Below are 14,149 nucleotides of genomic sequence, written 5' to 3' on the forward strand. Positions count from 1 at the left end.
CCACCCATAAACTTGCTTCTCAACAAATTGCTAATTCACCTTGGAAAAAAAAATTAACAATTTGCTTATTATAATAATAATAATTTTATGATATAGTTTGTCAAAGATAATAAGTTAATACTACTTAGAAATATTTGCATAATCTGAAAAGAATATAAAAACCAAGACATATAACAATTTGTTTTTGTGAAACTGAATTTTGATGTAAGACATTTATTAAGGGTATTAGAAATAGTATTACAGTAACGTGAATACTAATATAATGAAAACTAAATTAACACATTTAGGGGTCATTAGCGTTTTTCACAATGAGTAGCAAATACTTACTTTTCTTTTTTAATTGAGATTCAGCACTTAAGAAACAAAAGAACTTTCAATTTTTTGGTTGACTAAATTGAAAATTCCAGCCAAATATAAAAAGGAAATAATTAAGTAAACAAAATAAATAAATAAAACACTTATGCGGTGCGGGGCAAGGCAGATGGACGCAGGTATGTAGGGAGGCGGGTGAACGCGGGTGAAAATACTATGCGGGCAGGGCGGGGCGGGGCGGGTTGAGATCTTCGCGAGTTTATGCGGGTTTGCCCTGCAACCGCACCGTCCTGCTTGCCATACCTAAATGCAAGAAGCATGTATTATCAATTTAATTTTTAATTGTTAAGATTAAATTACTTGATTTAATGTAATCATTGGGTGCTTGTATTTATTAATCGATATGAACCTTTACGGATTGCTTTATAACCCGATTTAATACCTAAAATTGGTTTTATTGTAAATGATTTTAACTTTATGCATTGACGTAATAAATATTTATATTATAGGTGTGACACCTTAGGCGAATCCCACATCAACAAAACACAAGAGAGATGTTGGGCATATAAGTCAACATGCCTTAAACCTTAGTGACACGTTTTAAAGTCGTGTGGGCCTAGGCCCAAACCGGACAATATCACTAGTGGACTGTGCTGTTACATATGGTATCAGAGCCACTCCGCGTGCAACCTTGAATGGTAGTGGGGCAAACCTCATCGAGGACACTGAGTCCCCAGGGGAGGTGTATGTGACACCTTAGGCGAACCCACATCGACAAAACACGGAAGAGATCGTGGGTATATAAGTAAACATACCTTAAATACCTAGTGACGCGTTTTAAAGTCGTGTGAGCCTAGGCCCAAAGCGGACAATATCACTAGTGGGCGGTTACATATGGTATCAGAGCTTAGGCTTTAAGTCCCGAGTCATGGAGCAATATTTAGTAGAATCATGTTCATGGGCATGCAGGCGCCCATACTTATGATCTTGAGGCTACTGAACATCTAGGAATATTTTCCCTTCTTTCATTTTTTGATCGTGTGTTTGAGATAACTTGAGATTGACTTTGGAGTATTTCTTTCACAGATGGCTAGGACACACATACCCTCATCTATTGGACGTGGTGCAGGACGTGGTACTACCCGAGGTGATGGTCAAGTTAGGGCTCATCAGACTAGAAGATAGGCCGTTCCTCAACCTGATGTTGTGAACATGGGTCAACCCCAAGCTACTATGCTAAATCAAGTGCAAGAACAAGGAGTTCAGAATGCCACCACTAGTACCAGCTGGTGTACCTACTGTTACTTTACATGTAGACGTAATGGAAAGATTATTAAATGTGTTAGAGGTGTTGGTGCATCCTCAGTGTGGAATTTCAGCTCCTCAGACTACTTCACAGATACAGGCACATGCACAGACTCAGACTTTCGGGAATAATGAGATATCCCTACAAGAGTTCCTGAAATTTAAATCACCAAAGTTCACAGGTTCCGATAATTTAGCAGATCCTCAAAGTTTCTTGGAAGGGATACTCAAGGCATTACATGATCTTGGATATTTTAGTGAGAGATCCGTGGAGCTCGCAGCATACAAACTAGAGGATATGGCCAATACATGGTATGAAACTGTGTTTCTAGGAAGGCTAGCAGGAGCAGCACCACTGACATGGGACGAGCTTAGTAAGTTGTTCATGGGTCATTTTCTTCAAGAGGCAAAAATATGCTAGAGACTTTGAGAGGTTGGTTTAGACTCCAGATATAGATGTTTCAACATATAACACCAAGTTTTGTAATCTATTTAAATATGCTCCTTAATTAGTGCCTACCCCAAACACTTGAGTTCAGAAGTTTGTTGATGGGTTGGTTGGTTATCTATACACTACAGTAGCCCCACAGAGGAAGACATTGTCCTACCCTGATGCAGTCGATCTCGCTAGAAAAATTGAAAACAAGGGACGTGATGAGCGTACATCCAGTGATTTACGTAAGAAGATCAAGACAGGAGGATCTTTCAATAGCGGTTTTAGTGAAAATTGTAGAGCAGGAAATCAGGGACAACAACAACATAGTTCCCAGATAGAGACACATTTGTCTTCACAGTCCACATACAGACCACATTACAGACAAGGTACTAGGGGACCATCATCATCATCTGGACATCGTAATTCTGGACAGATATATGCCACTACTCCAGTCTACCAGACATATGGTATATCACATTTGGGCCAGTGTCGTGTTCTGACTGGAGAGTGCTTTCAGCATGGCCAATTGGGACATCACTTGAGGGATTGCCCTTAACCTTCGAGTAATTTCAGCCAGGCTTCTGTTCAGTTAGCTACACCAACTCAGACTACTCGTAATACTTCAGGTGCTGCAGGTACATGAAATAGAGGTCGAGGTGCCGTAGATCGTGCTACTATGAATCAAAGACAAGGGAATTTTAGTAGAGGTCATGAGAGAGTTTTTGCATTTACTAGACAGGATGCTCATGCCTTGAATGTTGTGGTTACAGGTATTCTTTCTATCTGTTCCTTTGATGCACTTCCGTTGATTGATCCGGGATCTATTCACTCTTATATGTCCTCGTACTTTGCTTTGAGGTTTGATAGATAGCTTGAGCTATTGAATGATCTTTTTCTAGTTGCTACTCCTGTTGGAGAGTCTCTATTAGCTGAATATGTGTATCGTGTTTGACGGATTCAGGTTGAGGGTAGAGATACTCTAGCTGACCTTATTATACTTGATATGTTTGACTTTGACATGTTGATGGGAATGGATTGGTTATCTTCTTGCTATACTATCGCTGATTGCCATGCAAAGATAGTTAAGTTTGGGATACCAAATGAGCCCAGCTTTGTCCTAAAAGGGGGTCAGGTTCTAAAAAATTGCAAAAATATATCTTTTCTGAAGGCTCAACGGCTTCTGAAGAAAGGTTGCTTGGGTCTCTTAGCTATTGTAAGTGACATAAGAAGGGAAATAATTAGTATAGAAAATGTACCAGTAGTGAGAGAATTTTCTGATGTATTTCTTGAGGATTTACCAGGATTACCTCCAGTACGAGAAATAAATATTGGTATTGATTTGCCACCTGACACATAGCCCATATCGATACCCCCATATCGGATGGCACCAGAGGAATTGCAGGATTTGTCAGATAAGGAATTTATTAGACCGAGTATATATCCATGGGGTGCACCAGTACTATTCGTAAAGAAGAAAGACGGATCCCTAAGAATGTGTATTGACTACATGCAGTTGAAAAAGATAACAATGCAATAAATATCATTTGCCTCGTATAGATGACATGTTTGATCAGTTACAAGGAGTTTCCCACTTTTTAAAGATTGACCTACGGTCTGGTTATCATCAGCTTAGAATCAAAGATGAAGATATTTCTAAGACTACTTTCAGAACTCGATACATGCACTATGAGTTTCTTGTGATTACTTTAGGACTGACTAATGCTCTAGCTGCATTCATGGATTTAATGAATACAGTGTTCAAGCCGTTTCTGGATAGATTTGTAATAGTATTTATTTATAATATCCTAATATATTCTCGTAGCCAAGGTGAACACAAGAATCATCTAAGGACTGTGTTGTAGACATTGCGAGAACATCAGCTTTATGCTAAGTTCTCAAAGTGTGAATTTTGGCTAGACTCGGTATCATTTCTGGGGCATGTCCTATCCAAAGATGGAATTATGGTAGATCCTAAGAAGACAGAAGCTGTGCAGAAATGGCCCAGACCTACTTCTCATACAGAGATTCGTAGTTTTTTAGGCTTGGAAGGCTATTAGGCATTTTGTGCAGGATTTCTCCAAAATAGCAGCGCCACTAACCAAACTAATACAGAAAAATGCAAGGCCAGTAGACCGAAGAATAATGTGAGCAGAGCTTTCAAAAACTCAAAACGTGTCTGACAACCATACCCATATTAGCCTTACCATCGGGTTCTGGAGGATTTACGGTGTTCTGTGATGCATCAAGGGTGGGATTAGGATGTATTCTCATGCAAAATGGTCGCGTTATAGCTTATGCTTTGAGACAATTGAAAAAGCACGAGCAAAACTATCCTACACATGATTTGGAAATGGATGCAGTGGTATTTGCTTTAAAAATTTGGAGGCATTACCTATACGGTGAAACTTGTGAGATTTATACTGACCATAAGAGTTTGAAGTACATTTTTTAGCAAAGGGATCTAAATCTTCAGGCAGCGTCGGTGGATGGAACTAATCAAAGACTATGATTGTTCTATTGTGTATCATCCTGGAAAGGCCAATATGGTGGCTGATGCATTGAGCAGAGTTTGACACATATAGCTCTTACAAAGAGGGTTTTGGCCAAATATATTCAGAGACTAGAAGGTAAAAGTATCATATTTAGTGTCGAAAATTCAGAGGCATTGTTGACTTGTGTTTTGGCTAAGTCTTCATTAGTTGAGCGCATTAAGACTACCTAATATAAGAATGAGCGATTATGCAAATACAGAGATAGGGCCTTAGCTGGTAAAAGCAAGGATATGATTGTTGAAAGTGATGGTGTTCTTCGAATGGATGACAAGCTATGTGTTGCAAACGTAGATGGGTTGAGACAGGTTATTCTTGAAGAAGCCCACAACTCTAGATACACTATACATCCTAGATCCATAAAAATGTACCATGACTTGAAGTAATTTTATTGGTGGGAAGGTATGAAGAAAGATATTGCTAACTTTGCTTCTAACTATTTAACTTGTCAGCATGTCAAGGCTGAGCATCAGCGACCCGCAAGACTACTACAACAAATTGAGATTCCAGAGTAGAAGCGGGAATGAATTACTATGGATTTTATTACCGGTCTACCATGAACCCTTAGAGGTTATGACTCTGTATGGGTGATTGTAGATCGATTTACAAAATCAGTATACTTTTTGCCAGTGAAGACTACATATGGTAGAGTAAGATATGCACAGATATTTATGAACGAAATTGTCTGACTTCACGGAGTTCAAGTATCCATCATCTCTGATAGAGGATCACAATTTACTTTACTCCTTTGGAAATATTTCTAAGAAGCACTAGGCACACGAGTTTTTAGTACTCCATTTCATCCATAGATAGACGGGCAGTCTGAACATACTATACAGATCTTGGAAGATATGCTGAGAGCATGTATTCTTGAATTTGGAGATAGTTGGGATACTTATCTACCTTTAGTTGAATTTGCCTACAATAATAGCTTCCAATCCAACACCCAGATGGCACCGTACGAAGCATTATATGGTAGAAGATGTCGTTCTCTTATCAGATGGTTTGAAGCTGGTGAGACTAGTTTATTGGGACCCGACTTAGTACAAGAAGCTATTGACAAGGTCTAATTAATCAGGCAGAGATTCTCATAGCTCAAAGCAGACAAAAGTCATATGCATATAAGAGAATAAGAGATTCAATGTTCACAATTATGGACAAAGTATTCCTACGAGTCTCCTCTATGAAAAGTGTGATGCGGTTTGGGAAATGTGGCTTATCGTTTGGCACTTCCTCCTGAGTTATCATTTATTCATTCAATGTTTCATGTCTCTATGCTTAGAAAAGGTATATCGGACTCCTCTCAAGTGCTTGAAGCACCGACTATACCACTTGATGAGAAGTTGTCTTACGAGAAGAAGATGATGGCTATTGTTAATAGACAAGTAAGAAAGCTAGTCAAAAGAAATTGTGTTCGTGAAAGTCTTATGGAGAAACCATACAGTTGAAAAAGCTACATGGAAAGTGGAAGATGTTATACGAGTCAAGTATCCCCATTTATTTCAATCTACAGGTACGTACTTGAGTTAAATTTGGGGACTGAATTTTATAAGATAGGGAGGATGTACGACCCCAATATTTTAAATAAGGACATATTGGATATTTACAAATAAAAATAACAAACAAGCCAATAAAACAACACAAAACAAAATAAAAACAAAAAAGAAAAGGAAAGGGTAAAACAAAAAGTGTCGAAGCCAATTAGGAAATAACCTGTCAAGGTTTGAAAAGGGTTGGGGAAAGAAACGAAGCTTTTAGCTTCTAGAGAAAACGAAAAGCAAAAGCAGAGAAAGAGAGAAGAAGAAGAAGAAGAAGAAGAAGAAGAAGAAGAAGAAGAAGAAAGTTTTGGACAAAGACTTTAACAACAACTCTGAGTTAAAATTGAAAGTAATAAAGTTCACCTTCGACTTAAGAAGTTAATATTCTTCTTATCAATGAATTATTTCACTATATCTATGCGATTTCATAAAGAATTCAATATCAGTTTTTTTTTTGTAAAATAAATAATTATTATGGACAATAAGACTATAAAGGTTTGGTTTAAGCACTGATAGGTCTAATTTTGAAGGAATAAATTATAATAATAGTTTAAAATTGATAGATTATGGACTGGTTCTATGAGTAAATATAAATCCTCAAATTAAGACTCAAACATGAACCCTGATAGTTGGGTATTTTAAATTAGTTATGAATTAGTTTAAACTAGAAAATTGAAACGAGATTGATATGATGTGTGTAACAACTAAATTTCGTTCCTGAAAAATAATAATCAAGGCAGGAAATATAACGACAAATATTATATTCAATTTCAAGTGATGGGGTTACAATCTCTAAAATATCTCTAAATCTAAAGAGATGTAGCCCTCTGATTCTTCTCCTTACGGATGATGGTTCAAGAGCTTGAAAGCTTGATTTTGAACTTGACGGATTTCAGATTTGTAGTATGTCACGAACAATTTGAAGCTCGTCACGAACCAGAATTTGATGTTGGGTTCACGAACGGGAGATTTGAAGTCGCCCGCCTATGACTTGAGTTCGCCTTTGGAATTTGACCACAGACGACGATTGCAGATATGGATGAAGACCTTGATGCTATTCCTTAGAGCTTCTTTAGCCTTTCCTTCTGCTTACTTGTTTATCCCTTAGCCTTCTGCTTTGACCCATTTATATAGGTGTGGGGTGGAGTAATCTTAAAGAAAACCCTAGTGGATCATTGAGCTTGAGGCTTATGGGCCGACTCATTTGATAGAAGACCAATTGACGGGCTAGACCAATAATATATTGGACCTTTATTTAAATCAATTTAATTGGATTTAAATAACAAACTCAATTATACCAGTCCATGTTACTTAATTGAACCAATATATATTTAATTTGTGGTAAAATTCAAATTTCTTATAGATTTGAATTTCACAAAATTTTAATTGTCTAAAAATGTCCCTTACTTCAAGGCTTGGCGGGATGTAAGCTTGCGAAAATGAATGGCGAGACTTGAAGTACCGTTGATGATGACAATACTTCCCCCATCATTTCGTAAGACACCACACTGATAATTGTTTACATGTTCTATTTTCGAAGAGTGAATTGACGTTATCAATGATTGGAATTGGCAACTCTTTTACTTCATTCAAAGTGAGCCAAAACAACCCCTAATAGCAAGCTGGGCTCTTGTAGCTTAATTCTCCTTCTCCAGTGAGAAAATAAATTCGGTGGCCTTTCTTATGTAGTATCAACTTAATCAAAGAATAATTAAGTTAATATTGAACTAAGTCAAACACATCCACCCAGGACAAATTAAAATTTAAACCGCGGGATTTACGAGAAACATTTGGTTTATTCACTTGAATTCCGGCTCACACGATATGCTTTCCTTTGATGCGATTGGAACATTTATTCAAAGAAAACTCTCAAAACATAGTGCTCTTCCAATTTGGTTGCTAAAATAATATATTTTCCTTACTCGTTGTTTCCTCCTATGAATTGGAGAGACTCCAAATTAGCTAGCCTTAGTAACTTTTCTATGTCAAACATAGAAATTGTAACAACATTCCCCACTTTCTCGTAAAAAAAGGTTTTGTCTTTTGACCTTTTCATGCGACAAGTTGCTAGCCTTAGTAATTTTGCCATATTAAGTGGTCATTTGCTACTTTAAACTTTAATGACAGCCAACGACCCCAATTTAAGCCAATAATAATTTTCCTTTTCTGCTTTAGTTTCCTTGTTTCAAACCTATTCATATACAAATTACACATGATATTTCCTTATTTGCACATGTCAGTAGCTTGAACATCAAGAATTTCCTTAATTTCTTCTTTGCTGGTTCCTATAAATTTGCCACTTTCTCCCTGTATCATTGCTATAGCAGCAGTCCTCCGCTATTTTTGATGAAAGCAACAGTATTACCTTTTGGTTGGTTTTGAAGATACTCTTCAATAATTGGCAACTCAATCCTGTCCCTCGATTCTCCTAACGTTATTTTTTTTTTTGCAGCTGCTGCCAGGAATCTCAGCTTTGTGCGTCTTAACCAAAAGAATCATATCTTGGTGTAGGAATGCTGAAATCACAAGTGGTTTGCGGCTACAGAAACTAGACTCGGAGTACTGCAATCTATCGGAAATTTGGATTTAAATTCGCATCGTATCATCCCAGGTGAGCTTCCTAAACTTGGTTCAAGTTCTGTTCACGCTCGATATTTCAGCTTTGCGCTCCTTAACCAAACAAATCATATCTTGGTGTAGAAATACCGAAATCACGAGCAGTTTGTGGTTACAGAAACTAGACTTGGATTACTACAACATATCTAAAATTTGGATTTAAATTCGTATAGTATAATCCCAGGTGAGCTTCGTAATCTTAGTTCAAGTTCTGTCACGCTCGACATTTCAGTTTTGCGCGTCCTAACCAAAAAAAACATATCTTGGTGTAGGAACACCGAAATCACGAGCGGTTTGCGACGACAGAAACTAGACTTCCGGAACTACGACATAAGTAAAACTCATAATCATAATATACTGATATATTCCCAGATGTTTTCTCGAATTTAGGCAATGTATTATGACATGCTGCCCCATTCTGTCTTGCTGTTTTTTTTCATAGATTCTCCCCCCCCCCTTTTGTTTTGTAGACTCTCGGAGCAGCACATAGGGCTGTGTATTCCATCAGCAAGGATGTGTTTCATCGACCATGATATACCATACCCACACCTTGAGATTATTAGTGACAAGCAGAATCCGCGCGCCCAAGTTCTAACTTTAAAAGTTCATCCTCCGGTGATTGGTGCTTTCCTGCTCGCTAGAAAGCCGCTTGACGCCTCCCTTGATCTTGCAGAATGGTCAACTAGAGAGATGAAGGATGCATTGGACAGATTTTCGGGCAAAGCAACCAACATGAAGGTCCTACTTTTGAAGTCCTCCACCCATCAAAAGGCCGCGTCTGCTAGTCCTCTTCATCGTGATTACGATGGACGTCTCTCCACTTGGAGTGTTCCTCCTTCCGGCTTTGGTGAAGTTCGCTATACGTCCAAATGTTGGGAGTGGGTAGAAGATGTTCTTGCTCGCAACAAGTTGAATTTAGATGGCATCAATGTCTATGACGCCATCTTTACTTCGTTGTTCACATATGACTATAATGAGAATGTCCTCCGTGCCTTTTGTGAGCTTTGGCGTCCATCTACCAACACAATTTCTACCTCCATTGGTGAACTCTCCATCTCTTTGTAGGACTTGCGAGCAATCGGAGGCCTTCCGGTGCACGGGTCTTTCTACGACGAAGTTATCCCCTCGGCTAAGGAGTTGACACAAGAAGACGATCAAGGAAAACCTTTCCTCCCAAGAAGTTGTCTGCACCTGTTCTCGGCATTCTACAAACTCATGAAGGATGATGTCCACGAGGTCTCCATTCGTGATTGGGTGGATTTTTGGTTTCGAGGCCCGAGTAGGTATGCCAAGCCTCCGCAAAAGTCATCAAAGAATCGGACTACAAGGCCGAAATTGAATCACAATCCTTCTGGGAATATTGACACGATCTTCCTACCACGAACCAATGAGGAGAATGCCCCCTTTATTGAGCTTGGCATGGAGGAGTCACTTTGAGCTGGGACTTATTTGGCGGCTTTCCTTGCATGTTGGCTTTGCAAATTTGTGTTCCCCAACAAGAAGATCGACTACATTCGTGCTAGTGTCTTCAAAATCGCGAGTCTGATGGCTCATGGAGAGAGGTTTTCCTTGGCGGTTCCAGTCCTTGCAAGTATTTATCATGGCTTAAAGGAGGTCTCCACTTCTCAAGATTTGGGTGCCTGCAAAGCACTCTTTCCTATTCATTACGTATATGGGTGGATAGGAGCATATTTTGACACCTACTATCGTGTTAAGCGTCCACAATGAGGTCCACAAATGTGCAAGGTTTCTGGCGAGAAGATGGCCAAGCATTTTGACCTTAGTAATGCTCGTGAGTTGTTTCAACAAGTTAGTGCGCGACAGCTTCACCATTTGGCTATTCTACAAGGGAGGGAATTGCATCTTACCGATCGTGACGAACAATCGAATTCTTGGAGTGACTTTTTTATAAGTCTTCGCTCAAGCTTCATCACCCTTAGGCATGACGAGATTCATATTGTGGAATCTTATAGCCCGCATAGGTTTAGTCGTCAATTCGGCTTTTGTCAAGATGTTCCTGGTAACCTCATAGAGCGACCCTATAACGGCTCACTGAGAATGCTAGTGCAATTTTGGGAATCCTATGTTCATCTTGGAGGTTCATCAAAGGTTATTGTCCCTACGCGTCCATCAGAAGAGGGACCTCTAATGACTCGTGAGTATGCAGATTGGTGGTCAGCTCGTCGAGTGCACTCTTCCCGACAAAGTACTCATATCAGTTTGAAAGTTCCAAGGAAAGATGATATTCCTTTATCCTCCAAAGATGATCAACGTCAAAAGAACACTCACGAAGGGTCTTCCAAGTCCAAGTTAAGATCGAAAGATCCTTCGCCAAGCACCAAGGTCTTACCCAAGTCTACCCCTTCGACGGGCGGGGAAGCCCATGTGGACAAAGGAGCTAAACATGTTTTGTTGACTTCCAAGACAACTACTGCCACTGTAGAGGTGACGAACAATCCTTGCAAAAGGAAAGCGTCTCCTACTTCACCAAACAAAATGTTGCGAAGACAACCAACGTCGTGCCAACATACGAGGAAAGGACTCAAGCTTCTGCTTTGCCCAATGAGATTTTGAATGTTAGTGCCACTTCCAGTTCGAACGAGAGTGATGTTAGTCACCACATACATTGGAATCGTTCAAAGAAGAAGGCTAAGGACACGAGCCATAGTGAATTTGCTGACTTGGATGCTCTTAGTATCGATACTGGATTTTTCATAGAGGGTGAGCCTAGCTCAACGATGCCGTTGTCTGAACTGGAGAAACGAGTAAATATTATTTCCTTCAAATTTACTCCCCTTTTTTTAACACTAAATTTTGCTGTTTTTTTTTGTAGTTGGGCGTCAATGAGTTGTATGATGACGTACTTGGTGAAGATACGGTGGAAGACTATGTTACAAGACCAAATTCCCTCGGTGTGGCCGCAAAATGTCCTCACACTTTATTTGATGGTGTTGAACATCATGTTGCAAACAATGCTCCGTCGACAGATTTGAGTCTACCCAAAGAGCCGCACCTCGTTCTTCTAGAGGATGTTGTGCTTTCCAAGCCAGCCATGACGAGTAAGATGGAGGTTGCCGCAAGTCAAGTAAAACGTCTAAAAACCTTCGAGCCTACTCCATGTCCGTTGCATCTTGATGCTCCAAACTTTAAGCCACAAGAGACTATTTCTCGTATTAAACTTTCTTTTGTTAATAGAATGTGGCATACCTTGTGTGAATGGATCGAAGAGTTCTATCTTGATTCTCTGGATAGCTTCACAAAGTTGGAGAAAAGTATTGCTTTGGGTCTTGAGGAAATTAAGAAAGAAAATGTTATTGATACTTCTACCTTAGAGGCTCTTGTCGAGGCTTTCTTCAAGACGTACGCAGATTACGATGCTTTAAGATCGTCCAAGATGACTAAAAAATTTCACCAAGAGTCACTTTCTGATGCACGACGACACCTCGATGATGCAAAACAAGAATATGAAAAAGTGAGTGTGTCCATAGAAAAACTTCAAGCCAGTCTTGCGAATGTTGAACAACAGCTAGCTTCCCTGGCCTCTAGAAAGAAGAAGATCGTCGCACTCTTGGACAAACAACAGGTGAAGTTGGCTAAAAGTCAAGAGAACGTTGACGTTACTGAAGGGGAGATTTATACCATTGAAGCCAATCATCCATTATCCGATGATGAAGCAGAGAAATTATACATCCTGAAAGGGGCAGTTGAGACAAGCCGCCAACAAATCCTTAGCTTCAAACTTTTTCCATGATTTTAGAGTTTTTTTTTCTCTCTTTTTTTGCTTAGGATTCTCGACCTGCGATTTTTTTTATTAACTAATATCATGTAATGGAGTACTTATGTCTTGGAACAATAAAAGTATCTTTATTTTTTTTTAATATGTGATATTTCTCTTTGAGACCTGGATTCCCTCTATTACTCCCAATTATTTCCTTCTTAAATTTCAGCATATGTCTTGTATATTGGTTTTGTTGTTTCGCGAAAAAGAATTCATATTTTGCTGTAGGAGACTTCAAATCATAAGCCGCTTGCTTCTACCGAAACTAGACTCATAGGAATGAAACATATCAAAAAAATTAGCACGAATCTCCTTTTGTATCAGCTGGAATTAATTTTCAAAGTCGATCTACACGTCTGGCCCGTGTTTAGCTCACAGCTTCGCGCACTCTGCGCAAAATAAATCACATATCGAGATAGGAGCATCCAAATCACAAGCCGTTTGTGATGTCAAAAAATAGATTCGGAGATCTAAAACTCGTATAAATTTCATAACAGAACTCTTTTCGGACTGTGAACAGAAAATTCACGAAGTCGACTCAACTGCAGCGAATTTTCAGATTTGTGTACCTTCGGCGAAAATAATTGTATCTTGAACTTGGAGTGTCGGAATTACAATCCTTCTGTACCATTAGAAAGAAGGCCCGTAGATCTAAAACTCATATAAATTTCATAACAGAACTCTTTTCGGACTGTGAACAGAAAATTCACGAAGTCGACTCAACTGCAGTGAATTTTTAGATTTGCATACCTTTGGCAAAAATAATTGTATCTTGAGCTTCGAGTGTCAGAATTGCAATCCGTCCATGCCGTTAAAAAGCAAACTCAGAGGCCTGAAGTATCTATGGATTTCATGGAAGAACTTTTTCGGTCTACCAACAGAAAATTCGTGAAGTTGACGCGACTGCAGTGAACATCCAGATTCGCATGCATATAGGAGTCTTGGCGACATAAGACCTTCTGGATTAGTCAAGGTTCCAGATCATGTATTCCACACATTTATTTTTTGAAGCTTATGCGACTGAACTTAGAATAAAACTCTAAGCTGCCTATGTACCTCGGTGAAGAGGATCAAGTCATAACGTAGTTCAAAATAAGTGAGTTTTTTTTGTGTCCTAACTTTTGCCTAGGCCGCCTCTTTTGAGGTTTTTGACCTAGCGGAATCCCTTTTTTTTGGGTGTCGTTCATAGTTTAGGCTCATGTGGGTCAGGAGCATTGCAACATGCAGTTTAGATTCTTGTGTCAAGGAGCGTAGCAGCATGCAGTTTAGGCTCGTGCATTAAGGAGCTTCATGACTTGCAGTTTAGGCTCGTGCGTCGAGGAGTGTTTATTCTTCAAGGATAGTACCTCTTCAAAAATTTCCCATTGATAGGGCCAATTCTCATGCCATCTGCATCAACTAACTTGTAAGCTCCACTTGAATAGGCTTCTTGCACAACATATGGACCATCCCACTTTGAAGTGAATTTGCCCCCAGATTTGCAAAAGGTCATAATAGGTCTTCCTATTGCAAGAACTTGATCGCCAACTTGGAAGGACCTCAAGCGAACCTTTTTGTTGAAAGCACGAGAAAGACGAGCTTGATAACATTCAAGACTTTGTTGAGCTTCTAGCCT

This window comes from Nicotiana sylvestris, chromosome 4 (genome assembly GCF_000393655.2).
Source record: "Nicotiana sylvestris chromosome 4, ASM39365v2, whole genome shotgun sequence".
NCBI classification, from domain to species: Eukaryota; Viridiplantae; Streptophyta; class Magnoliopsida; order Solanales; family Solanaceae; genus Nicotiana; species Nicotiana sylvestris.